Source organism: Scophthalmus maximus, chromosome 1 (assembly GCF_022379125.1).
Source record: "Scophthalmus maximus strain ysfricsl-2021 chromosome 1, ASM2237912v1, whole genome shotgun sequence".
Classification (NCBI taxonomy): Eukaryota; Metazoa; Chordata; class Actinopteri; order Pleuronectiformes; family Scophthalmidae; genus Scophthalmus; species Scophthalmus maximus.
This window is the reverse complement of record NC_061515.1, coordinates 15,950,593-15,976,118: the sequence shown is the minus strand read 5'-3', so window position 1 is coordinate 15,976,118 and position 25,526 is coordinate 15,950,593.

Genomic DNA, 25,526 nt, shown 5'->3' with positions numbered 1-25,526 from the left:
ACACACACACACACACACACACACACACACACACACACACACACATCAGTGAGACAAGATGCTAAGGCAGTTGACACTTAGGACCACTGCCACTCATGGGGATATTGGGGAAACTATGAAACATTCCTCTGTGGCGTGTTTTTTTTCTTCTCTGTATTTCTTCAAGCCTTATGCAGCTGAGTCATTTTTGCATTAGCGCATTACATGACGCGAACGTGATGAGATGGATCTACTTGGGAAATGAGCATTGGTGTAGAGACGAGGTATCAACGTGACGTGAGACAAACTAGGAGAAGGTGAAAATTCCTTCTTTTTTTTTTCTTCTTCTTCCTCCTTTGCAATTCTGAGCCAAATTTCCCGTGGTTTGTCTTTGTCCATCTGTTGTCTAAACGCCACGCTCCTAGAGGCACATCAGCCGCGGTCTGTAAGCTGTTGCAGTCGGGAAGTCAAGCGCCTCTTTCAATTACTCTCTTATTGGCTCAGACCTCCCTCCGGACAAGCCAGGCCCAGTGTCACTCCTGCTGGTAATGAGAGGGGATCACTCCCCACGGAGGAAGTGTCTCTTTGGGTTTGCATTATGTGTCCTCCTGTTCTAACTGGACAAATAGGAAGTGCAGGGGGGTTGTGGCTTTTGGCACGCGTGCTGTATGTGGGATCCTTTTCTTCACTTCCATTTACCATTCATCATCCCTACACACATAATATTTCCCTGAGCTCCATCACCCAAGTCAAATCTGTGACAAACTATAGGCACTATTCCTTTTCTTTTTCAAGCCTGACGTGACATTTTGTTCAACCGACCGCCCTTTTTCCCGCCTGCAAGTTGTTTTTCGCTGGCTTGAGCAATAACACGTAACACTAAAAACCTCTTTCCCTGCTAAACTTTTTGCTCTTCCCCAGGGATTGCAAGTGTGTTATGCGCGGGACAGGGCTGGTGCGACGGTGCTGGCGAGAGGGTTGAGTGCGTGTTTGCATTTCCCAGCCAGACAGCTGTACGCCAGCCCAGTGTGAAGGTCAGGGTACAGCCCGGCTAGCAGCAGGAGATGTCACACCAGGACAGGCCATGGCAGCCATGCACAAAATTGCCTCAACAGATCACAGACCTCCACCCATCTGCTGTGACGCCAGATTGGGGGGGTTGCAGAAGGTTGAATTCAGTGGTCGAGCTAATAGCCCTCTGTGAGATTCACCGCAGTGGCATGGGCCGATTTGTAAATTCTTTTGTTCCCCCGCACATTTTTTAAATTTTTTGGGGAATTAATGAAATGCGATTGAAATACTGTGTGATTGTGAATAAGGGTTCCACTCCGAGCACTGAATGATCGTTGGACGGTGTTGTGACGAATAACATTTCATCTAGTGTTAAATATTGTAATATTTTTTAACGTTATTTGGCGATCTAGTAATATGAGTTTATTTACTTTAAAAAATGTAACCTTAGAAATGCTACAAGTAGAAGTATGTCCTGCAGTGTCAGGTAGTAATTCTCACCAGATGTGACAACATGATGACCTGGGTTGTTGCTAGGCAGCACTTTCAGGACAACACCCCAGATGGGAGGTTGTTGGTATAGGCCTAGTTTACCGTCCAGTGGAATCATGTCTTGCCAACTTTGACAACATTTGTCCTGCAGGCAGCCTGCGTCACACCACCACCTGTCAATGTAAACAAATAAATATCACTAGTCTGTCAGTAAGAAAGTGCATAGGGTGTAATTACGGACAAATAAAGAGCTGTTTATGTTTTTCCAAGGCTGCTTGAATGTGTGAACACTCCTCAAAAGCGAAAGTAGTGCATTAGTCATGATGTTTTGAAACAGAAGTGGGTTGAAAATATAATTCAGCAGCACATCATCCACTTTCTGGAACCTGACAAAGTCGGAAACGTGTAAACACCAACATGCTCCACCACACGGATCACAAAAGGGATTTGACTGGAGTGAAGACAAGGAGAATGAACTGACAAGTGCAGAGCAGTGACTTAAGTTTCCGCATCAAAGTTTAATTATGTTCTTATGGTGTGGAAATTATAAAAGTGCTGACCTCTGGCAGAATCTGATGGCTCGCAGTCACACTGCATACAGTATGTATTATTATTATTATATACAGCTTTAAGATTGGTGCGAGGGCTGAACAGAAAGTCTGTGAGCTGGCGCCTTTCTGTCGGCAGTTTCTATTTCTGTTTCCGTTCCCTGTGGCTGATGTGTCCCATCTTGGAGGAGTCAATCTTCCTCACAAAGGAGGAGCCTGCCTTCCCCGGGGACATCGTTTATTCATGTATCAGATTTATTTTTTGCTGCCATGGCCTCCCAGGATTCACACCGCATTTATTACAGGGGGGTAATGAAAATTGAATTCATATGGCAAAGCCCCACATGCATTGTGTGACTTGGGCGCAATGTGAAGGTCTCCTCCCTCCACTATAGCAGGCTGTAACCACAGTTCCAAAGTTGTGAAAGAAATTTGTGGTTTAAAAAAACTTTTTGAGAATAAAAATGTCAATTAAAAAAAAATTATAAGTTGCAGAGGGGAAGAATTTGGGCTGCTGGCAGAAGTGAAACTCATCTGCTCTTTGGAAAAGGGTGATACATCAACATGAAACAGTTGATTGAACAGATGCATTCATCATCTCGTATTTATTTTAGACCAACAAACACAACTAGGAATTTCAAGCCTCTGTAAAGAAAGAAAAACTAATCTTCACACGACTTAATGGACTGAGATTGTCCAAGTGTTTCCCTGTGTCCCAAAGCAACAGATCAGTCAGTTATAGTTTTCATGTTCTATTCACCATGTGTGCTATTGACGGACACTATTGTCCCACAACACAGTGCACACAGGAAGCACATGTGCTGTTCAGAGCTGGAGGTTGTCCAAAGTGATGAGAAGGAATCCATTTTCCATGTTCCATTTAACCAGCAGGCAGCATGGCTTTCTAGTATCAGTTCATGTTGTTAGTATACTGAGGATTATTGATCAGAAATATATATACTACATTTAGCATGTACTTGGGTTTGACTTCCACCATCATTGTTGGCCTTTGAATTTTTCACTGGAAATAGTTATCAAACTGTGACCACAGTGATTTTGCAGCAATTACAAATCACAAAGTAAAGTGAATGAAGTGAAACGCACTGTAATTAGTGCATGAACAAGTAAACTGTGGTCACAAACGTAAAGACTATCAAATCATAGTTTCATCGTCCGGCATGGCAAGAAGAGGGAGAAACAGTAAAAGATGAAGTTGACGTCCCCACGTTATTCATCTGGTTTTCACACCATATTTGGAGGTGGGGAGTGGGCTTGATTGAGAGCTCGTCCCACTGCATGTTACTGCAACCTGCACCTACTGTAGTACTAGCTGTCAATCACGCTGTATCCACGGCCCAATGCATACTACTACTACTTTAATCTAAATGGGAACATAATTTACAAAATGATGCAAATGTTACATGCTGTTTTGAATTAAGACTTGAAACTTGTGATTGAGACCATAAACTCCTCAGGAAAAAGTTTTACTGACGTTATAAATCATATAAGGGGGTAAAGCCATTCTCTCATCGACTTTTATAGAAACTGACTTCTTTTTGCAGCCAGTGGAGTCGCCCTCTGCTGGTCATTTGAGAGCATTCAGGCTTCAGGCACTTGTACATGTGCTTCCCTTTTTGAACCCTATGATTGCTTCCATTTTTATATACAGTCAATGATTCACACACAGAGTCAACGAGGGTAAAAGAGTTAGCAGCAGTAAATGAACAGTTACATTGGCTGTTGTATTAGCAACAGGTATTCAGTTAGTCTGAAGGTCTTGTCCTACTACTCCCACACGTTACCTCCTGTAGCTAGCAAATGCATGCAATTGATGTGTGTGTGTGTGTGTGTGTGTGTGTGTGTGTGTGTGTGTGTGTGTGACAGCTCAGCCTCTTGCTGAACTGAGATTTCAGCAGAAATTCTAGTTCCTTCATTATTTACCCTCTGAATCCCTTTTCCCTTTTCCTCCCGTCTCCCTGTCCATTATGAAAAAAACAAAAATTTCATGGATAAGCAAATTTTTGTGTTAATTTTTTTACAGATGCATCTTCCCAAATTCCCGAAGTATATGCATCCTTTTTCCCCCAGGCTCAATCACACCATGCCTTTCTGCCAAAATATCCAGTCCTGCAGAACAACATTCATGTAGTTACTATGGCAAAGCATCATCATAGTTTATTCAGTGATCATATATTTCTTTGTTTTTAAAATGTTCATCTGCAAAGTAATTAGTTACTATAGCCATCAGAAACATTTAATCGAATAAAAAGTATAATATTTCTATCTGAAGTGTAGTGCAGTAGAAGTATCATTAAATTGAAATACTTAACTTTACTACAGTAAAGTAGAAGTACTTCCTTTTATAATCTTCCACATCATAACCATGACATTGACCAATTACAGATTATGAATTTAATTTCTGGACTGATTTTGTAAAGATTAGATCAAGGATAATAAACAGTACGTACGTACACTTTTACGTTTTCTACAGATCAGAAACATTATTTGTTTGGAGATTTTACATGGCTGAGTTTCATGGTCTGTCTGTTCTCACATGGACAGATGATGGATCCCACTTAATATTTAAATTATTCATTTGTTATTTAGGGGCTACGATGAACACTTGGAAATTATGATTTCAGTGACATTCCAGCAAATGGAATTCACCGGGGGGGGGGGGGGGGGGCATGCTCAACTTGAAACTTTTCAAATATAAAACGGCTGCGTGCCAACTCGCAGATATTAAGCCAGCAGCATGCATAGATTAAAATACACTGACAAAGTAAAGAGAGGCTTCACACTGAACTAGGGAGTCGGGAACAATCTGTCTCTTTCCTCCAATGAGTCTTCATCTCTTCCTGCTTCATCTTCCCGTTCTTGCTCTCCCTGATCGTTTGTCTCCTTTACCTTGAGTATATTTTTCCTTCATCTGTCTCTGCACCGCCATCTGCCGTGCCGTCTGCATGACAGGTTGGCCTTTTTAAATGACTGTTTGTCATTGTGGGAAGCATCAAGTTACTTTGGCGAGCCGTTTGCCCTCGAGTATGAGGCAAAAAGGGACAAGGGGAGGAAATAAGGAGGGAGTGGTGGAAGTGAAGAGAGAGGAGGAGATGGAGGAAAGAGGAGAGGCGCAAAGGGAGGAGACGCAAGAGAACGGCCGGGTGATTTAACAAAATCAGATTTAAAGAGAGAAAATAAATCCTCCATTCGCCTTCAATGGCGGGGTGAGCAAGCATTTTTTCCACGGCGGATACAACAGCAAATTATGAAAGGTAATCTCTGGTGTGAGTGTGTGACACAGTGATAACTTGGGCTGGTGGAGAGGAATCCGACATCCTCCAGTCCAGGAGCAGAGCCAGCCGATCTTATCAAACATGGCTGATGAGGCCTTTGCTGTCGGTGGTTTTTTTTACTCTCTCTCTCTCTCTCTCTCTCTCTCTCTCTACCTCTACCTCTGCCCTCTCCCTCTCTCATTCTTTCAGTCTTACAAGCTCGCAGGGCCCAGCCTGCTGACATGCCTCAGCACAACCACTAAGCACATCCCCAGTGTCTGGTTTTGAGTTCACACTACTGACATTGCCAATTCATTAGTGTCCACTGACGCACAGCCAAACTCTTAAGTCATAATGCCACAAGGCATTATTTTACGTTCCTTTTTTTTTTTTTTTTCTTAGATCTTCCCTTTTTTTCCCTGGCATGGTCTGGAGGACAGAGCAGATTAAAAAAAAACATTCTCTCACACCAAGAAGAGTGAAATGACAGTACGAACTCGCCCGCGCATCTGAAGCTAGTGAACGCCACGCAGGCTCATTTACGTGTGGCTGCCTTCTTCTCAGCCTTTTCAACACTTTAATTAAATTGGATCTGCCTCCTAATTATTCTAATTGCTAAATTATGACTTGATTATGTCACATTACCGCGCTGTGAATCTGAAATGCTCATTTGCTTGACAAACACGGCGGCGACTGCCGCGCGTCTGAAGTGAACATGGGACGGCCTCGGCCGCACACAGAGGAATGCATGCGCCGAGGAGAGATTTATTTTTCAGTTGCTGCTCAGGGTTGGGTGATTATTTGTCTCCTTTAATCACCAGAAGCCCAGTTAATTAGAGATCTTTTCATTTTATTTCAATAACTAATCTGGGAATTGGGGGTCTAGACTTTATAAAGCATGTGCTGTAAGTATATCCAAAATACATTACCGCACTTTTCTTTTTTCTCTCCCTGTGTGTTCACCCATGGGCTACGTTTCCTCGAATGGCTCCTCTTTAAACCACATCAGCTCGAGCCGGATGATGTCGGAATTGGAAACAGGCTCCTGGAGAGGGAGTTGTTTAATGCCATTTAAATACCAGTGTGGCGTGAATGGAAATCTGTGAAGTCCGGGGTGTCACTGCTCACCGTCCACGCGGGGCAGGAAGCAAACCAGGAGTGAACCAGGCTGATGAGCGGCTCAATCATTGGCCAATTATCAGTTTAGTAAAAGGCTGTGGGCGCCAGTGGTCCGTTGTCCTCTGCAAACAGCAATTTGGAATAAAAAGAATTGAATGAACAATAATCTCTCCCAAGATGCCTGCTCAACTTTGAGTCACCTCTGACCCACAGCGTGACCCACTGCGTCAGCTCTACTGCCTGCAGCCATCAGCAGCCCACGGAGAGAAAAATATGTGTGGGTAACAGATGCACATGTATGTGTGCTGGTAGTGTGTGTGTGTGTGAGGGAAAACAACACTGGGAGAGACTCGCAGAACGAAGCAGTTGGGGGGTTACGAACCCTTTGAGACCTCATTAACCAGGGAGCTTTCACCACTTTGTGTCAACTGGCATCATCTGCCGACTGATGCTCGGAGGCCTGCAGTGGCCGGAGAATACGGCCGCCCAATAATTTTTATGATTTTAACCGTAGTTCAGTCAGAAAAATTCTCATCATACTGTAGTTGGTTAGTGAGTCAAAATCAAATCGAGCAGCATGTTGGTGAAGGCTGTCGCGGTGAGCTTGCAATGCAGCGGCAGCAGCGGTAACAGATGCATGCGGTAATGTATATTGACCGCTTTGTTATATGAATGGGTGCGTAGCGGGCACTTCAGATGGCAGATCAGCTGATGATCAGCTCTCGTGGGCGACGTGAATTATTCCTCGCTTGTGCCTGAATTGGGCTCTTTCAGCGCAGGCAGCAGGCGCGGATGAAACGCTTTTCGTCTCCTTCTCATGTTGTTTCCAGGATCAGCAATCCCCACCAGCGATGGAAACTTGCCGGAGAAAGCAAAAGCTGCCTGACACGTAGGTACATTTTTGAGAAGGAGTCCACAGCACCTCGAGGCTCTGCAGCTATACGCCTCCAGCAACAGAACTCCCCCTTAACGCAGAGGTATACCTTATTATTTTTTTCTATAGTTATGCTCAGCCAACCCAAAGCGCTTGGCTAAAGTTGGGATAACATTGTGGACATGGTCGAGGATCATTCCTGATTATTAGTAATGGTACCAAATTAGTTGGAGAGATCTGGGACAATGTCTCTACAATGTAGTCTGGTAAGAATTATATTGATTCGACCAGAATCAGGTTGAGAGAGCAAGAGCTGCAACTGTCAAATGCTGCTTTTACTACACACCTTTCCCTGCATTTTGACAAAAATGTCCGTCTTAAATTACGTTGGGTTTTTTTCTGGCTTGGCGGACGGGTTGGGTTGCTGGTGGCTGATCAGATGGGGAAGCTGTAAGAACATGATGCAATTTTTTTTCCCCCTCATCCCCTTGAGCCGCCAGGCAAGTTTCTCGGTGGCGCATGAAGCCAATTTCACAAAAGGAAAGTCTTGTTTTGTTTGGTTTTGTCCGAGCACTAACTCACATTCTGCACACAGACTTTGACTCTCACAAACTCATTCCATGACTGCCATTTCCAAAGCAGATCTTATCACTGCTACGGATAATTCAATGTAAAAAAATAAATAAGTCCCATTCTGAAACATTTTCTTTTATGTTGAATATATTGTATTTTTCCACAATCATCTGGCGACCCCCAGAAATTATCTTGCAACCCCCAGGTCGAGAATCACTGGATTTTTGAGCAGTACCTGAAGTTCAGTCAGATTATCTAAAGCCAACTTTTTTGATGCACCCGAATCGTCAGCTTGCACAGGTAGACCAAGTGCGTATAAGTAGAGTAAATCAAATCTATAAGGTCAGTATTCATTTACTCAAATGAGCCCTTCGTTTCCCCCTCCTCGTGAGTTTGGCTAACCTTCAAAGCTGCCTGGTCCTCTGACCGCCCGTGTGTCTTGTCCTGTTTGCAATGTCACCACGTTCCAAGAAGGTGGTGAGCACACAATATATCATGACAATAAAAGGAGACGATGGCCAAACATACTAAAAAAATAATATCTAATCACTATAAATCTAATTGTCTTTTTAATGGCGTATATACACAACCTTTAAAAAAAAGAGTGTTGATAATCATTCCGACTATCGTGTTCAAGAAGGAGCCTGGGACTTTTGAAGGGCCCACACTTGTTGCTCTATTAAAATAGTCGGCACGTGATTTATCTAAGACACGAAGCCCTGCGTCTTTGAACAAATAGTGGAAATGTGGCTCAGACAATGTTTAACCTTGACAGTGGGTTTTACATAACGCAGGAGTTGGATGTGATTAGACCTTTGTTACATTTAATCACTTGCCATTAGAGATGGAACAGGAGGGACGTTCATAAACATTTCATTTGCCGAGACCAGACGGTTGTTTTTGTTAGCAGGTTCTGCACAAAGAGAAGACCCCGGCGGAATTAATGCACCCTGTTCGGCTTTTTGCCACATCCTTCAAATTGAGCAGGGTTAATTTTGAAGTTAAGTAAACATGTCGGCGCACACTCAAGACTGTGATGGCTCTGTGAATTTTCCATCCGACACACAAACCTGAAAGAACCAAACGCCTTGTGCGAGTAATCGCCGACTTCATCTATTGCTTCTGTCTCATGTTCGCTCTCTGAGGAAATTGTATTTTCCTTGTTGCCACAAGCTGTGATTTTTCTCGGAGAGGACGGATTTTCATGTTAATTATTCTTTTTTGAAGATTTACTGATACTCTCTATAGTGATGATGGCTGTGAACAAAGTGATTGCACAAGATTTCACTCCTCTTTTTTCTGGTGTGATGACATGATTTGTATTCAGCCGTGTATGGGGCTCGTAATTATGGAATTTTCTCGTGAATGACTTCTGAGAGGAAACAGCGGAAGGATGCCGGGATGCAAATTCCGTCGGTGAAGTGATGAATTCAAATCGGGGAAATCAAATACCGCCACAGTTCTTTGAGTCTTGATTTTGTATCTTCTTCCCCGAGCTCACACTGACAGCATAAATCTCACTTGGTGGAGTTTAAGGCCAAGGACAATATTGAACAAGCGTCCATGGCAGAGTGACAGATTGATCTACCGTGAACATGATACACATGTAACCACGCTATTCATCTTCTCACTCTGTCAGCGTATTAAGATGCAAGGTGTGTTTGTCATGCCCTGGTAAATAAACTTTTATTGCATCAAAGCCTCAGGGACTCATCTGAATATTTAAAATCTTTGGATGAATGCACTGATTTAGTAGCTTTGAACACCCCCCCCCCCCCCCCCCCTCAGGGTGCCGACAAGAATTTATGAAAGTTAGCTTCAGCTGATCATAATTAATCATTGAAGTGACAGAAAATAGATGTTTGTTTGATGGGGGGGGAAAAAGTGAAGAATGTCTATCTGTTTTGTGTTAAATTAATTAACATGTAGCAGAGAGAGACTTTATCCAGAGAAAATATTATTCTTTTTCATCTTTCAGCGATCTGCCCCAAATGCTAACGAACCAGAAGAGGTTATAATATTATCATGCTCGCTTCCATAAATGTTATTTTTTTCCCATTTGAGTCTTCTAGTTTGAAAGAAAAGTTGTTCTGCACACTGGCGTAATATCAAAAATGTACTTTTTGGTGATGGTGGGTTCAAAGCAATATCAAAACCTCAATCCATCATCAGTACCTTACACCTCCGAAAAAAAACCCCATATGAACTGAGGAGGATATTGATCATGATACCGGCACACAACGAAAAATCTGTGTGAGGTCAAGAAGAAAAAGATCCCTCCGAGGGACCTCCAATTCCCACAATCCCCGGTTAACCTGAGCATCAGCACAAAGTGAAGCGGCTCTCAAGGTCAGAAGAGACGCCTCTACCTACATAAATCATGAGAGGAGTCTTCACAAGAAAAAACCCGAATGCCCATAAGCGTCACTCAGCCTGCCAGTGTGTAAGCAGTTTTTTTTTTCTCTCTCTCTCTCTCTCACTGCTTCCTCTCAAAGGCATCAGTGAGATTTTCTTCTCGGCTTTCTTTTTCTGTTTCTCACAATTCGTCTATTCTATCTCCATGTTTGTTCCAGGCTATCCAGTGAAGCCGGGTGTACAGGCCTTTGTGCACAGCTGTTCCTATCTTCTCATCATCTCTCCTTGTGTGTACTGTGTTAAAACCCCTCTAAGTGAATACGCACCTCGCGTAGAGGAGCGAAGCCGCTGCTATCAAAGTGTGGCCAGCCATCTGGGGGGAAAGGGGCAAAACAGAATAAAAACCACAAATTCCCATATTTGCTGTTAAAAATGTCGACGTAAAACGTATTTTTTGTCACAAATGGTTTCAGCTCATCTTAAATAATCCGAAGGAGTCTACGTTCTTAAGAGCCAGTTTGCGATCGCAACATTTATTGCCACCATTAAGCAATCCTTCCCACTCAAGTCTGCCGATAAATGTGATTTTATCAGTTTCAAATGTCACCCTCAAGGGGGGAATCCAATCTTTTGCAGACTGCAGAGTAGAGTGAAGACGAATGTTGACAGCATATAAAGGATAAAGCTGGCAACGTACTATACTTTTAGTTAACACTTCGGGCGGCTGCGGCTCAGGAGGTGGAGTCGGTCGTCCACCAACCCAAAGGTCGGCGTTTTGATCCCAGCTTACCCCAGTCCGCATGCCGATGTGTCCTTGGGCAAGACACTTAACCCTTAATTGCCTGTGGCTGCTCTTCTGGCAGAGTATGAATGTGATGGGGGGGTGAATTGCAGCACCATAAAGTGCTTCACTAATAGACAGTTATACCTTAATGTTAAAAAAAAACTGTTACTTTGCAAAACAGCTGGGCACTGTAGTTTTTAGCATATACTGTATATATATATATACATATATATACGTGCGTGTGTGCATTTTTTAGAGACTATTTTTTGCGACGGCTTAATACACATTTGGTGCTCTAGTGCGGGGGTTGCAAACCTGTTCGCTTCATCGGTATGAAGCAGTGTCTCCTCATGACCTCTTGTTACATGTCTAAAGCTGTTTTCAGACATGAGAAAGATTGTCTGACAAACGGAAACATTTAAGGAAAATGCGGAGAGCAACATTTGCGTTCTCGCATACAGGCCCTCCGTAGCATATCAGGAAATGTCTGGACTTCAGTGCATGTCTGAAAGCAGCTTTAGAGTTACAGAAATTATGAGTGACTGCTTGATGAGATTATTTTTTAGAGGCCTGAAACTATATAGCATTTCTCAGGTTATTATCTAACCCCCTCAACACATTAACTAGTGTTTAAAATCACCACACCACCATCATAACCCCACGTCCCAAACACCAAGGTCGGGAATCATTGTTCAAGTCATTTACAGCAGCAGGATTGTAAATGTGCAGCCGACTCGAAATAAACTCTCGTGCCCGTGTTCATCGTAATTAAAAAACATGTCACCTAGTGCAGCGATGCAGCACGTTAATGTGTTTTTAATAGTCTGTGGACAACAATGGAGCTCTGTGGCACAGAGGAATGAGCTGTATCCGGCCTGTGCTGCACAGACCTGTTAGCTGGATCGCTTTGTTGCTGGTTTCGGTCTTTTCAAGGGATTTGTTATTAATAAGAAAAACTAAATAGAGAATATAATTAATGTATTTTTTTATGAAAATGTCAACTTTACAGGAAAAACATGATTTCCCCAATGTGGATAAATTAAGGATCTTATCTTACAGATATACTCATAATTACATTGGCTACATGTTATTAGACCTTTTTATCCATATACCATAATAAAGACCATATATACAAATAAAATATTTCATTATTACTATCATACTATTATTATTGTTATGCTATACTATTATATCATACATTACTACAACTGAAATACTATACTATTCTCCAATTATACAACTAAACTACATTCATTTATTCCATTACAAATATAATTTATAGTAGGGCAATTTCTTTGTGTACTATTTTTACAACTGCGATTTTACAATAATGCAAATAATACATATTTAATAATAATAATTATATATATACATGTTTTATATAGCGCTTTTCTAGACACTCAAAGTCACTTTACAAATAAATACCTTAAAAAAAACATAAATTCAGAAAACAAAACACTCGCTTACATAAAATACAAAGTACAGAACAGAAAACACAAAGTGGCAGTCATGTAGTCTATGCTTTCTTAAAACCAGGTGGGTTTTGAGTTGAAACTTTTAGGTATACAATTGATTTTATCTATTCATCCACTATATATAGAGAGAGAGAGAGTATACAATAAGAGTGGCACAGCACTATACAATGTATACTATGTAAAGTATGTATATACATATATTATAGATAGTTAAATATATAGCACATATGCTATATATTAAGACTATATTCTATACTTGTGATCACAGTGATCATGTGGTGATAACTACATTGCTGACCACCGTTTTGTTCCATTTGCTGTTATCTAATGTATATGTTTTATATGTTGTAAATGTATGGTTGTATGTGTTGTTGCACTATTTTGGCACTTTGGCCTGGAGAGGTGACATTTGGTGCAGGCGTATACATTGTATGAGGATGAACAATGACAACGAAACATGAAACCAGAACTTTAAATAAAGTTGGTCTGCCTTTGACTTTGATGATCAATGCACTGTTTCTCTTCTGTATGTCCTGAAATGGGCGCTCACTTGCTTGCACGTTGTAGTCCAAGTTTCTCGCAAAGGCCCATTAGCTGTTTCTTAATCATGAGTCTTTGATGCACCTTTTGAGAGAAATCGCTAATTAAATAGTCGATACCTCTTTTTCCAATTCCTGAAAATCTGCTCATTATTGATCCACCCACCATCTCTCCTGTTGTGAACCAGATGCATTTCTCTATTGATCCCGCATCAAACTGTGCGGTGTACCGGCACAGTATTTTTTTTAAATCTCGGGCTATTACGTATTGATTTGAAAAAAAGCTTGATAGCGATATCGGGCTCACGTTGGCATTAATTGGTACACTCATAATGGAAAATGCATTTGTTTTCATTACTTTATCCCAAGTACCGCAATTTATTACGACTACCTTCTGATAATTGCTTTCCCCTGTCATCAACAGCATCATCGCTTTCCTGAAGGTGTTTGAGATGTTCAAGTCAACAGCCACCTCGGTGTTAATTCATGCCTGATTAACATGATTTCTATATATGGCTCCTACTTCAAGGTAAACCCATTGCGGTTTTGACACAGAGGTGCTTTGTTGTTAGGAAACGGGTGGGGGGGGAGACCAAAAAAACCCCACAAAAACAAAATTCTATTCCTGTCGAGCGACAACCCTCTGCAGTCTCATGGATGTCAGAAGTTGAATTTACAAGATGAAGGCGGTGAGCTCACTGCCGACACGGGGCAACTCTCTCCTGACATATGGGTGAAAAATAAACGGCAGCAGCTCAAAGGAAAACGCGCAAGCTCAAGTAAGACGTTTGGAAAGATGTCCACCATTTCTAAATGACAGTCGGAGCTCTGTCACTTTATTCTTTCTGCAGTATCTATTTAGCCGTGTGTTTATATCTTTGGTCCATATCTTGTTATATATTTCTTTTTTCTGACTAGCTACAGTGCACCTGCACCTGTTTGTGCCAATGCATCACACTTCACTGCCAGTTTATCGACTACACGCACGTGTTGGAGGAGGGAGCTGTTACAATTTAAATTTTTATTTTTTACTTGAAGTTCTTTGATTGTAATTAGTCCTTTAACTTCACACGCACAGGTTTACTATGTGTATTGGCCCCGATTCCCAGCCGGAAGTCCGGTTTCCTCACATTCTTTTCCCCGTATCCTCATTAAGTCAGTGTACGTTTGAACTGTGGAGTTAACATGAAGTTTAACTTGTGTATTTAAGAGAAGTCCCTGCGTATGAATCTGTAATGAGGTTCCGCACAGCCTCATCTTATGAATATGCCTACTTTAAATCTGGGAGACTTCCACACTGCTTGGGAATCTTTCCCGGCAAAGCGTGTCAAGCATCACAGCGTTCTGCTGCACCGAGACAACTGATGGAGAGACACTGCTAATGTATTCAAAAGAGAACAAGCAAGACACTGTCTGTGATGCTGCATGCGCTGTATGTTCTCTGCCTCACCGGCATCTGTATCAGCAGGTGGTCGCACAACGAGGTGGAAACTCACAGACATGACAACTACTAAACTGATTGCACGTCTGCAGTACCTTCCATCTCTTACAACGGTCTCTATAATATTCAGATGCCGCTATAGGTTGTGGAGCAGTTTAGATTCCTTTCCTTCCTAAAATGGTGGACTGTAAATACAGAGAACTATGGAGTAAATATGGAGTCAGTTTGGACATTGGTGTTGTGATCATCCACAGTCACAGGGTCAGCGATTCTGGAGAGAAATGTTAATGTTGGTTTTTCAAATGTCTTTTTTTTTCTTCAATGCTTTAAAATCCACAAAAGATATTCACTTAATTCTCAATTTGGTATAAAGGCAGAAATCTCTCTAGACCACATAAATAACTGTTTTGTGTTCCCTTTAATTTGCGCGATTTGATCCTTTAATAAACCCGGTTCGCATTCGCAGCATTTCAACTCAAGAAAAATTAGTGTAATCTCAGGTTTCATTTCCTCAACATGTCATTCAACCTCACTTGAAATAATAAAAAAAAAAACGGAGAAAACAGATGATACGTATCTTATGGTTTCCAAAGGGTCCTGATTCTTTGAACATTAAATATTTTTAGGATTAACAGGAGACTTTCAGTTCCATTAATCTATGGAAAATCACAAAAATAAACCTTGTTGTCACCCTCCCTCTCTCTCTCTCTCTCTCTCTCTCTCCCTCTCTCTCTCTCTCTCTCTCTCTCTCCCTCTCCCTCTCTCTGCATATGTGAGAGAGAGAGAGAGAGAGAGAGAGGCTGATACTGTGCCCAGGTGATGAATGACCAACAGTGGATAAAGTACACAGCAATAACCTCCAGGCAATCCGGAGCACACTTGGGCACAGGCCAGTGAATTTATCATTCAATTGTCAGAGGATTTTTATCAAGTGTGTTTTTCTCCCCGTGTCTCTGGATTTATTTCACCATTTGTAAAAGTCACTGTGAGTCAGCATTTGACAAGTGTCATTGCAGCCGATACACGGCAAAGTTACTCGAGGCAGAGTTCAAATCCATGATTGTTTCCCCCCCGAATTGAACGGTGACCCAAAAAAACAACAATTGGACATGGCATTTTGAAAAATCCCATTAATTTTGGGGAAATTGTCAAATTTTCAAAGCTGTCCACAACAGACGTGCATGAGTGGCACCGAGGCCAACAGTGTGCTGCAAATAAACACATGACCTCGCTCGTTCTCCTCTCTCCGCTTAGACAAGTGGAATGCGTAGGATTTGGCGGCTTGGTGTGGGAGGCACAAACCCTGCTGAGCCCCGTGGGCTATGAACACTCATCAGCACATGGAGAGCACTTCACTATCTTGAAGAGAATACACACACAGACACACACACACACACACACACACACACACACACACACACTCCCCCATTTACACAAATGGGTCTACAGCAGTGGAAAAGTTGCCTCAGCGAACCGCTTGTTTATTTCTCTGGAGCAGGCTAATTGTTAATCATTTCCTTTTTAATTGTGGTGGTGGGCCCGGCCCTCGATCTGCGGTGGCAGGCCTCCCAAGGATGGCGCCGTGGCGCTAATGTGATGTTCAGTTTAGTCTTGCAGCAGCGGTCTGTCCCCCCAGCTGCCGCTGAGCACAGCGTGATGTCAGCCCTTGAGGGACGTTACCGGGCCAGCCTCTCGGAGGCGTGATGCGTAAGCTGCTCCTCTCTGGAGGCGGGAAGCCTGGTTCTCCGTCTTACCAGGCCCTTGCATCTCTCTCCGGGGGCTTGGCAGTGCCCATGTGGGGGTGGCAGTGATTGATGATGCCCACTCCATTTAACACACTGTAGAAAGCCAGCGGCAGATGGGGATCTACAGATGTATGCTTCGCTGCACAGCTGCACAAACCCAGGTCTTGGGGAAGTTAGCACAGTATGTCAGAATGTGATGTTCTACAAGTGCAGCGGATCATGTTGCCATCTTCCTGCATATAGAACATACTATTGAACATGTATCATCCAAAATGGCATTTGTCAGGGAAAGGGTATAACTAATGATTCATACTTTATCACTTAAGGGAAAAAGACATGGAGCCTGTTTAAATATTATTCCACTTAGCTAGTTTTTTCCCCCCACCCATTTTCAATGCATTACGTATGAAATTCAATGCATGAGTATTATTCAAGCATGAGTATTCTTATTATGCAGCTACACTGGACTATTATCACTTTGTGTTCATGTCATGTAGTGTCGTGCCATGTCCGGAGAGATTGCAGCTGTGCTGTAGGTTACTGCTTGTTCATTCTGGAGATATTTGAATCCCCTCCCTTCCTCCACCGGTTTGATTTGACGTATTAATCTTATCGACTTTACAAGAGTGCGGATGTGAATAACCTAATCGTCCCAAAGTTATTTTCATGCAAAGGGGAAAAGAGGGTAGGAGAAAGTTATTTGTCGGTCTGCTGAAGTGGGAGGAAGTCCCGTTTAATTGGATTTTGATGTGCTGCGTTGTCATGGCACCCAGATCCCATCCTTATACATGAACGTATGTGTGCGTGTGGTTCCGTGCATTAGTGTGTGCATGCATGTGTGTGTCTGTAAGTGAGAGACAAGGTGTGAGAGGACTGGAGACAGAATGACAGACAGACAGGACAACTAAAGGGGGGAAAGGAGCTTTCATTAAGAGTGTTGAGTGATGAACGTACAACCAGTGATGTTGATTGAGAGAAATTATTCTTGTGGCCATTTGTCATAACGGGCGCTCAGGCTGCAGCTGCTTAAGTGGCCACAGATCTCTCAACCAGTGGCAAGTCAGATCACAGCCAAGAGGTTTAGAGCATGTGTAATGAAGGGACACAAAGTCCATCTGCATCTCAGTCTGCTGTGATGCTTTGATGTGGCATGTGCTCCATCTCGATTTCTCTCCAAAGCCGACTCTATAAAAGCACAGATTAGCAAGACACACACATCGTTTGTATGTGCTGGATGAGGAGCGTGCACACAAAACTCCTGAGCATATTTTTAACTCTTAACTAACTGGTGTAGAAAACATTTGAACTATTTAAAACCATAGCTTGGGAATATAACTATTTACACACTTTGTTACTGCCGAGCGTGTCTTACCTCACTTCAATGGAAAGGTGAAAATGATGAAAATGACAGCAGCTGTATTTGTTTTATTTTTTTAACCACTAGGGGGCAGTAAAAAAAAGTTACACTGGACATCAAATAATTATTTGGAGTCTTGTTTCCAGTATTCTGTCAAATTTTAGCTCAGTTTTGGTCTCCACCAACACTTTATCTGTCCCTGTAACCACTAAATACTCAATGTTCACCATCTAGCTAGTAACTATATCAGTCTGCTGTTTGGTGCTTCAGGAGGTACGCGCATACAGTAAGTTTAAAAACGGAACCAAAAAGTGGAGCTGAGGGGAACTGCTGAGAGATCGTCAATAACGTCCTCCGATTGTGTTGCTCTAGCGACAATTGCAAATAGCAATGTTGAACCATTGCCATAGGAATATTGATCAGTGCAGCTTTAAGTAAGTATATAAATAAATAAGTATTATTAATAAGATTATATAAATATATAAAATCATACTGTGGTGATAGTTTATCCACCTAGATTCTTCCAGCAAGTGTGGGAATTCAATTTTTTATGACCTTCATGTTATTGTGCTTTGCTTTATTTCTCCTGTCCCATCCTCATTCCATATTATTTGGTTGAAAATGAAGAAGGCCTTTAAATTTTAATCCAAACAGCCACCTTCATCTTGAATAGTATGTTTGTGTATGAACAGCTCGCAAAACTGGTACCAAGCCCTGACTAGGCCAGATCACTGACGCTAATGGAGCTGCGAGCACAATGTTGTGATCACTGGGAGAGGAGAAAATACCGCAAGTATTTAATTCTCTTCAGAAACACTGTTGACTTAATTGCCGGTCCCGTTCCGCAGAAACGGAGCCATTAGTCTATAAATCCGGCCAGTTGCCAGGGACGTTAAGTGCGACATAAGGACAAGATTAACCATCTATTCTCAGAAGTACCGAACTGAGTTACAGTTGAGTGTGAATGTAAACACTAATATTGACATGGGGAGCTCTTGTAGCTTAACTGTGCCCAAGGGAGCTCTAGCCAATCCAGTGGCTCTCACAGACACACAGAAATCTTGCATCACAGAAAGCATCCCACTTTTACGAGTGCGAGGTGTTTGATTTTGAGAGGTGCTCCCAAAGCAGCCAGCAGACACTCGTAAAATAACTTTCTGGAGTCATAATGTGGAAATATTGTTGTTTGTGTGATGGAGGCAACAACGGAGGACGGTTTTTAAAAGCGACAAAATGAGTCTCACAGGGTTAAATAATTTACTGCGACTCTGTTTTCTCGTGTGATGATTTACAGTGCGCTCCGTATCATTTTCACGTCGTATAATTTCTTTTTATATTTTTAAAAATAGATAAGGGAGCACCTCAGCGAGGCGCGCGAGCGCTCGGTTCCCCGCGACGTAGTCGACAAGAATCTGGAGCATCCAAATTTAGTCAAACGAAACCCAGGGTTAATCACTCAGGATGCAACGCAGACACTCACACATCTGTTGGAAAAGAGAGGGCGCAGTGGCTTGCATGGAAAATTAATTTGCTCCCCAAATAAATAGAGGGGAACAGTGAAATTACTTTCCAATCTCTGAGTGAAGAAAAAAAAAAGACATTCTTTTCTCTTTTTTGGGGGGGAGCAAGCTAAAAATAATGTTGAAGGAGGCACAGCAGTATTGTCCGCAGAGCTTGCCGCCTATCGACGGGCAAGGAGAGTTTTGTCAAATTCACCACCTTTAATTCTAATCGGCTTCCATCTCATTACTCGTTTGCTTCGGAGAGATTAATTGGTGCACATGCGAAATCTTAATAGTATTTCGTGCTGAAAAAAATCCAGTTTCAAAGGTACGGGCGACTGGCTGGGCTATATTAAACTAGGCTGCAGTGCAAATGCTGTAGATATTAACCCACATCAAATGAAGGTTTAGTGCTGGCCAAGGAAGGCTTAAGTGGCTCATAAAAAAGAAAAAAAAGAAAATATTTGGACTTCGAAGCGCCGTAACGTGGACATGAGATACGGCGGTGGCTTTTCTGCGAGGCCGCAGCTCTGTGAGCTACCTCTGCAGTTGAAAACGTTTTTCTGGAGATCTGAGGGTCTGTGAGTCTGGACCTGCTGACCTGGAGCAGTGTGATAAACAGTTGCGTTTACGTGAAATTCTCTAAAGAAAAGTCTTTAAATTGAGCAAAAAATCCTGCCTGCTAATTGTCAGGGACGAGGGGTTACCTTGAAAACACTCCTCAACCCTCACTTCACATTAAGGCTAACCCATACAGAAGAGTGAAGAGAGAATGAAACAGACTTCACTCCCGGGAAAAAAAAAAACTTAAGACAGGCTCCTTCGGGAAGAGCCGTGCCCATTCATCTTTAATGTATCTCCACTTGTGCTCCGAGGCTCCGAGGACCGACGATGGAGAACAGACAGAACGAAAGAAGAGTGGCAGAGGGAAGGAGGAAATGTGGAAGGAGAAAACGGAGGACGAGGGGGCCAGCTTATGGGGGGATAGTGGGGACCACTGTGAATGACTGATGAGCAGACGGGGCTGTTGGGGTGCGTTCGCCAACCAATGGAAATGGACCAATCCATCCTTTTCACTGAGCTGGTGAGATTTTCTGGGGAACTTTTCAGTCTGTTCACTGACCAGTTTTTCAAGAAGCAAACACAGTGCAGGAGTTTGTGCCAAAATGGGATCCAGCCAACTGGAGTCTCTCCATCACCTCTCCCTTTTTCAATCTCCTTCTTTTCTCTCTCTCTCTCCCCCAATTCCCATCCTTTTCCCCTCGCCCCGGCTGTCTGTCTGCCCATCTGTCCTTTTGTCTTTCTACATACCTGTCCATCTGACTGTTGTTTGGTTAATTTGCCTGGATCAATCTGTTCTCTCCAAAATGTCCACACTCATCTCCTGTGTCATTTCCCCCTTGACCACCCACTCTCACCAGTGTAATTTTCCCTCCAAACTCACCTTCATTCATGCTGCATCCTGATTACTCTTTTTCCCTCCCTCTCGGTACCAGTGTGTTCCCTCCACCGGGCTGCCGCTCGTTTTTGCTGAACACAGAGTGACCCCTGCTGGTGGAGGATATGCTCACAGGTGGCATCTTTCCCTCCTCTGGGGCATGGGGGGGACCGGGGGCATCAACCGTGAAATCAGCCTGGCTTTGGCTACACTGTGACAGACACTCTTGTGCTGTCTCTGGGCCATATTTCCCCCCTGCACTCCCTCCTCACTTGGGAAGTAGCACCAGTCAGCACCAGTGTCCTTTGCTTCAGACGTCGCCACAGTGTTTTCTCCCTCTGTTTTTTTTTATAACTGCAGCTGACAAAGGCATACGACTGTAGTTGCTGGGATTCAGTGCTTCCTGTGGAACAGTGGAGCTCCAAGACTGTCTGGTGGTTTTTCTTTTTGCCTGGGCTCCATGAAATACTTCTGATGTAGTTCAGTGCGAAGTGCACAGCAAACAAGCAAAACAAGCTGCATTTAGAAATACTATGAAGTAAGATAATGTATTTGCAAATCATTAAAATGACAAAGATAAAGGTTATTATTTGTTTTGTTCTGGGTCTTGTATAATTACATGATACTATAGCAAACTATTATTATTATTTTACCACATGTAATAGATAGATACTACAATGTATCATATTCTATAAATGTATTTAAATTCAAGTAATTTGTACTACCTACAGCAATCAAATCACTTGTGTGAAGTAAAAAGTCCAAATCTTTATTACCATCCACTGGAATATAATAAATCTGAAGTGTTCAGTAGCATTTAAAGCTACACTGTGTAATATGTAAAAGAACCTTTCACAGAAATTGAATATATTGTCCATAACTATGTGTTCATATATGTATAATCACCTGCAACAAAGAACCAATGTTTTTTCGCCAACTTTGAGTGAGTTAAATATAGTAACATGAGGTGGACCAGGCCTCTGTGTGAGCGGTGCGCCACCATAAAGTGTCCCCTGTCGGTTGCTCAGTTGGTTGCAGTCTGCAACTTTACCACCAGATGCCGCCAGAAAATGACACGCTGGGGCTTTAATGTAAACATGTACCTCAAATTATACAGCCCTTTTAAATATATACTTGTAGATAATCTCACCTGACTTCCTCTCAGTCATATTGTTGAGTGTCTTTCAGCTCATAGTTGTTGTTTAACCGTCAGCAGTTTTACCCCGTTGGTTCATCTCTCACCGTTTTCATTACATGTGTTCCCTCTACCAGTGTTTTCTCCATTTTTGTGCATTTTCAAATTGCGCATCAACAAGAGCAGACATGCCGGAAATTCAATAAAGACTTTAAAAATATTGCAAAACAGTTTTTTTACACTCAGGTGAGGTGGAAAAGTTGATGTATTGATAAAAGCAAACTGTGACTCACTGCACACACAGCAAATGAATCATGATGTACAAGAAGCATTTGACCTTAAAATTTTTCCCCTCATCGTTCAAAAACTATATATCAACAATATTAAAAAACTTTACCATTCAATTCTTGTGGACCATTGTCTGGTTTGTCATGTAGTGTCAGGTTTTACTAGGTCATGTGACAAGTGGTTTTCTCCAAGCCAATTTTACCAGATTGAAACCGCAGTGACTCATTCATTCTGAACTGCAGCGGCTTCCCGAGAAATAAAGTTAATGTCATTGTATTTATCTGTGGCCGCTCTCCGAAGTCAAAACAGAGAGAAGTGAATCATCTTAAACTCTTTTTCTCAAACTCTTAAGTTATGACACAGCCAGCAGAAATTCCTTTGAAATGTGGAGCGCAGTGTTCCGGGCTGTCTACAGTAAATTAGGCGTAATTGGGTTTCAGTGCAGGAAAAAAATGTCAAGCGTTTGACTTCCAGTCGAATTTGTTCAGGAGGGAAAAGAATGAATAAGACATGCAGATGGGGGATGTCAATATGAACTATGGTTTTTCGCTTTGCTTTCATCGTTCACCAAAGGCGTCACGACGCTGCCGTTTCTCTTCAGGGGGGGATTCAGTCGGACAAGTGAAATAGATGTACGCTTGAAATCGGCGATGAGAGGTTTTTCTGTGAGACTCACCTGGTTTGTTTGATGAAATCATGTTCGACCGCCTTTCTATTAGGGAGGGATTTACTCAAAGTTACACAGGGGAAAACTTAGGTGGGATTTCACACAGAGATAATTCATTAGAGTGCCGTTCACCTTGGAAGTAAAATTTCACCTCGGACGTGAACTGGAGAGTCTCTCAGAGGGAGCTGCAGCCAATCACGCTCAAAGCTCTCGCGTCGTATCCGGTCGCCAGATGAGCCACTTTATCGTCACGTGATTTATTTCAGGTTTCATTTGACGAGGCTGACCCTTCGCCCCCAACAGCCACAGAGAGGACCGAGTTATAAACGTCAAGCGTGAGATTCTGATTTAGGGCAGATCCAAGTGATTAAAACTTAATTGCTGAAATGTGTCATGGTGGCTCGTTTGGTTGCGGCGGACGGGGCAGTCATTTTCGGGCCTGACTTCAAATAGCACGGCGGCTGAGTGACTCACGCCGCGAGGCCCGCGCTCACGCGGTGCCGCTTTATTTACTCCGCAGAAGTCTCAGAGATGACCCCCTGGGGGAAATAATTAAGGTGGAATCAGCATTTCATAGCTGTACGTGACGAGCATATTAAGACAATTTACGCTCTTCAGGAAAGGGAGCGGGAGAAAATGCTGATAACCGGCGTTAGGCAGGTTTAAATTGTGAGGCATAACAGACAGTTGTGAGCATTCCGATGCGGCTTATCCCCCGGCTGCTGCTTACACGGGATAATTAGGTCCAAATCTGTAGCTGGAGGAGGAAGCTGGTGGAGTGGGAATTGCACACACTCAATCAGCCTGTACTTTTTACCGTATTGTTAAGCACTTGAGCTATTTTCTCCGGTCCTGTCACAGGGGAACTAACAGAAGTCTTTACCTACTTTTTTTCCTCTTTTTTTTCCCCCTTTTGATTTGTCGAGCCAATATTCAAATCCACTTGTTTATGTGTCGGATCACGCTGCTCCATTGGCGATAATGTATGCAATCGTTCCCGCTGCATTCAAGAAGAGGAGTTTTTCCGCCTCCTGCAAACTTTGAACTGGGTCACGGTAAAGAACCCAGAGGCCATTTCTCTTTGCGTAAGTGCTGCTTTCATGCCACGCCAGTAATAGTGCAGATACTCAAGTGAAGTTTATTCTCATGTAAAATCGTGACCCCCCCCCCCCCTCTCTCTTCTCTCTCGCTCCATGTGTATTGAAATACCACACATTCAACCATTGTTCAACCAGGCCTAGATACCAGTCCCGGTTGACATCCAGTGTCAGTGATGCCATTCACTCTCTCTTTTTTTATACAGTAGCTGCTGCTTCCGTTTGTCTGGTGTTCTACATTATATCTTTTACAATGGACAAATGTAATTGTTTGTAAAAAATGTTGGGGCTGCAACAAATGAGTATTTCCATTACTGATCATTCGATTTGACTCCTCCTCTGTCTCTCAAACATCGGAACACTGCCAAAAATCCCCATCTCGGTTCCACAGAAGTGAAGACGACATCTTGAAATGTCTTTTCATTCTACCACATAAACCAGAGATATTTAGTCTATGATGATATAAAAGCAGCAATTGTGTCAATCGACCAGTCGCTGCAGCTCTCAAGGAATATTTTCTGCTGAACGCTAAGAGCAGACTATTGCGCCGTTGCCTTTGAACAAATATGCATGCGAGGTTTGCAACATTGACATAATTCCCATGGTTATTTTGAAACCGCTCTCCGTGCATAATCGTGCGAGAGGCTGCAGGGCTCCCTCATTTCTCTGCAATTTTCAAATGACAGTCATTTGTGAAACGTGATGTTGCCGTTCATGACCTGCAGGTGAGCGGTGCTCAAAAATTGCTCTTGTGAAAATAGCTTGTATATTTTTTTCAAAATTTTTTATAACGATAAGAAAAGAAAGCTAGCAATGGAATTCTGTCTGTGAAATTGAATATCTGCATTACAAAAGTCAATGTTATGTAAAGTGATACACTTACTCCATAAGCTCGCTTGTCTGAGCCTCAGTGCTCAAAGCTCGAGTGGCCTGTTCTCCATCGAGATCGCATCGTGAAAAATAGATCTCATGGTGAAACATTGCTATTTTGCATGTTTCACAGGTATTGACACACACACACACACCATACATCTATATACACTCAGCATAATTGCAGAACTAAATTATGGCGCCCATGGTGAAATATGAATTATTTTATGTGTGCTGTATTCATTTCACGCCTGATGGACTCTCACCTTTAACCAGGAGGTGCATGTCCCTCGGTGCAGTTTCAGGCATGGTTATTCTAATAAAAGAATAATGGAAGCATTCTCACTTTTTAATTGGACATTGTTAGAATGACATATCAATCCTGCTGCAGAGATGCCCTTTCCATGTATACTGTAATTGAAACATTCCCTATTTCCCCCCTTCAATGTCTCCCTGCACAGAAGATTGCGACTGCTTATGGCGGGCAAATCTGCACCGCCGGCATTGTCACTTATTGTTGACTCTGCTTTACTGAGCATCACATCACCGTTTGAATTGTTTTCTTACTAGAGTTCATGAATTACTCGCTCTCTTCTTCTTGTGTACAGTAGAAACATACTAATTGGAAATTCTCTCCGTATCCTCAAAATACTGTATATCTCAACAATACTACTATTTGTGATTTTTATCCCCTTTGTAGTATTTCTTTTTCTACAACTTAACTCTCCAAAAGCGCAGTTTACCATTAGCATTTTTTCCAATCATCCAGAAATTCTATTAGAATTCTTGTAAATTAAATGACAAGAAATCATCACCCCATTAAGCCCCGGAGCTAAAAGCAACATAATGTGCACAGTGTGCTATGGTGATAATTTTATTTGGAGAGAAAAAAGCGGTGAAATACTACCTGTGTTGAACCGCTCAAAATTCCATTTCAGGTATTCATGGCATGAGGCTGACAAGCG